A 4,075-nucleotide genomic window follows, 5' to 3' on the forward strand; every position below is an offset into this window, starting at 1 on the left:
AAAGTGTGGAAAAACAATGTGTTCTGAAAACATTCCGGTCACTAAAGTTACATGTACTCCAGCTTGTGAAACTACAATTAAATTTCTTCGGGAACAAGTTGATTTATTAAAAGGGGAAGTCGAGGACCTAAAATACGAAGGATATCAACTTAGGAAAGGACAGAAACCCCTAAAGGCTGAATTAGAAGCAAAAACCAAAGACTTTAGGAAGCTTTAGGAAGAGTATAACAACAAGTGTGAAAATTATGACTATATTAAGAGACAACTTGCTGCTGTAACTGAAGAACTTGACACTTTGAAGATTAAGTGTGGAAAAACAGATGTTAATTGCAAAAATTATACTGCGTCAAGTCAGACAGTCGAGTCCTTATTTGAAACCCAATTAAAGTTCAAAGATAATCAAAACAAGGGTCTAGGGTATGATAATGTTCCTCCACCTTTCAATCATAACTACACATCCATCCCTATGACACAGGAAGAAATTGACAGGCAGGCACATCTTCAATATGGCAAACGAGCTGGATTTATGTCAGGAGGAGTTACTAATGTTGAAAATACTAATGTTTCTACTTCGTGTGCAGGTAAAGTAGCAGAAGATGAGAACAAGGAGAACACCATTGAACAAACTAACATCTTCCTGACCTCTGATTCTGTTGCTTTGAACTCAGTTGCTTCTGAACAACCTGCTGTTAAGAAATACATGCCACCAATACCATTGAAACAGAGCGCCTGCTGCAATATTGCGTGTGGGAAAAACAAGAGACAAGGCAAGGATACGCCACCAGGGGAAGGAAGAAACAACTTCACAGTGAAGAAAAAGACATGTTTTCACTATGGAACACCTGGACATATTGCCTAAAACTGTCCAAATCACGCATATGTTCCCTACTACGCACAAGGATGGCAAAACGCGCCAAGTGGGAGACACTTCAAAAAGAAACCCTTCCAGGTCACATTCAGACAATGGTGATTGGAACACACAGAAGGCCAAGAATCAAACCCACAAGGCCAAGAATCCGAATCCCAAAGGCAATAAGGGAATGCCGGCCATGAAGCTCAATCCAAGAGATGCTACAGTGAAACAAAGACCGGTTAAATCAAAGTCATCTCAACGGCCGACATCAAGATCAAAAGCAAGTATTGAGCTACCCAACAGATCGAAAAAGAAATGGGTTAAACCCAACTACAAAGGGGTTTTGAAGGCCTAATCTTCCAAATCAACTAATGTTTCTAATATTTCCACATCTTTTGTTTGTGATGAGAGGATATGTCATGGGAGAGAGTACCGTGCAAGGATGAAAAAGGTCAACCTAGTTTCAAAATGGACTAAGTTCCAAAGACCAACTAATCTCGCTCTGTGTCGAAGCAGCTATGTAGGCATATCATCATATTTCGGTTTTCTTGATAGTGGTTGTTCCAAGCATATGATAGGTGACATCTCTCAGCTGTGCAACACTCAGAACTTTAAGTGAGAGAATGTGTCCTTTGCGGGAAAGGAAGACAGGAAATGATCATAAATGGGGTTAGTGCTTAACGACATGAAGAATTTTCAGATCTGTTCTGAGATTATGCGTGCTATTCTCAAACCTTCTGGATGCAAATTCAATCGGTGAATTACGATTTGCGTTTTCTTCTCTATACTCCTGAGTTTATCTTACTATGATTCGTTTTAAAGACAATTTTTCATTTTCTTAATAGTTTTTCGTTAGTAATTATTATTGGGAAGTGATATCAAGAAAGTGATAACAGGGAGTCTAAAACATGTGTAAAGGACTGAATCTGAATTGTCTAGACTCTGTGTTCAATGTGCTGGTAGGAATGAAGGATTTGACAGTGTAGATTAAGATAGGATTGTTTGGATTGACCATACGACACTCGGGTAGATTGAGTAATGAGATAAACACGGGAACCTACAAGATACACTAAATTAATATGCATCTAGAACTTTGGTTCGACTTTTCCTTGATGTATAGACTTATGTCCTTAATTTTGGCTCTGATTAGGCGACTGGGGGGTTCTGATAAAGTAGGTCTGTAGGAAATTATTTTCTTGCTTTCTATCTGTCAGTCATATGTTGCTTCCTCTGCGTGATTGGAAAAGATACAACCTAGAATGCAACGTATGCAACTCTATTTCTATGGACCTTCTTATCTATGAAACTATCTCTATTTGTTAGTCATATGTTGTCCCCTCTGCATGATCGGAAGATCCGACCTGGGACACTGCATATGCAACATTCTACCTCTCAATCCTTCTATCCTAGTTATCCATATGTTGTCCCATCTGCGTGATTGAAATATATCCGACCTGGGACACAACATATGCACCCATTTCTAAATCTGACTTCCACCTTAATAATTGTTTACTCACCTAAAGTAAGGATTTCTTTGTATGATATTGATAACCAGGGTATATCCGGAAGTGGGGAACACGTTCTAGTGCAACTAAAATTGAACCATTTAGAGGTTGTCTATAGATCTCGTTGCTTAATTTAAGTGGACAACAATACCTGTGGTCGTCGTCAGCTAAATGGTATATTTGGAAAAGTTTGTCTATATCCTTTGTGTTTAAGTGGACCACAATACCAATAATTGACAAGATCTATTCATGAAGGTGAAGGTACTGATAAACAAAGTTAAAACTGTCTCACAACTTTGATCCCAAATTTTTTGTTTTTGTTAAATTTGTTCATAGTTTTCCTCTATGTACAAATTTAGGGGGAGAAAAAAAATCAGAAAAATTCAAAAATCAAAGAAAAATCAGAAACTTAAAAAAAATCAAACAAAAATCAGAAAATTCAAAATAAAAAATAGTGTTATATTCTGTTTTATTTCTTGTTCAAAAAAATCAAAAATCCAAAAATATTTTTGTTTTTGTTTTATTTTTTTCAGAAGATATGAAAAACCCAAAATATTGTGTGCTAAATTTTATTTTAGTTTTGTTTTGTCTTGAAAAGTGAATTCAGGTGAAGATGAAACTCATGGAGTTTGTGTCGAAGATTTCTGAGCCAAGGCTTCATCCGTGATCATCGAAGAATTCTCATTCGAAGGAGCAAGAAATGAAGATTATTCTTTCGATATTCAATCTTTCAACCCCAGAAGCAAGGTGAAGCTGAAATTGAAGATTATGTGACGGATTGCATTGAAGCCTCATCAATCAGTCTCCTGCTATCTATGAACCCGCTGAAGAGATCCAGAAGATTAGTTCTCTCTATATTCTCTGTGAAGATTCTCAAGCTGAAAGCGCCATTTTTCAAGAATCTCTACAAGAAGCCTTCTCACCCAACGTGCGTTCAAAGCCAAATTCTGAAGAAAAGCCCAACTGCTCAAGATGAAGTCAAATTATTGAAGATTCATCAAGTTCATCTTGAAGTTGTGAAGTCATCGAAGATTAAAGCTGAAGCCAAAGCTCCCATTGAAGATTAACAAGAAAAAGCTAGCTACATTTTAGGGGGAGCTTGTTGGGTCATCAAGAAAAGAAAGTTATAAACCAAGGGGGAGATTGTTGGGTCAAAAATAAGGTTTATACTTTGCTTTTCTAGGAAAATGTATTTTTGTGTCTTGGACCGTAAACAACTTGGTGTTTACGATCGTATACGTGTTTACGGTTTTGTTTACGACCATGAACAGGTTTACGGCCGTAAAACCATTCACGGCCCATGTTCAGCAAGCCCATTTTTCTTATGTATAAATATAGGTGTAAGGGGTGAGGAGTAGATTGATGAACGTGAGAAGAGAATAAAGGAGATTATGTGTGTGTATTTGAAGGTGTTCTAGAGAGAGAAAAGAGAGTGTGTGTGAATCTTGTATCCGGATCTTCATTCATATCAATACGTACAAGATTCATCATATTCTTCTTCTCTTTCTCTTCTATTTGATCTGACATCATCCGTTTGATTGGGATTCCGCACCATCAAACGGGTCTGATTGATATACAAGCAGATTAGGGACTTACAAGTTATGTCGATCAGCGCCGATCTGAGTTGGAGTTTCAGGTCGGTGACCTGGTGTTGCTGAAGGTCTCACCCTGGAAGGGTGTGATTCGCTTCAGGAAGAGGGGGAACTTAGGCCCTCGA

Source organism: Lactuca sativa, chromosome 2, assembly GCF_002870075.4.
Source record: "Lactuca sativa cultivar Salinas chromosome 2, Lsat_Salinas_v11, whole genome shotgun sequence".
NCBI classification, from domain to species: Eukaryota; Viridiplantae; Streptophyta; class Magnoliopsida; order Asterales; family Asteraceae; genus Lactuca; species Lactuca sativa.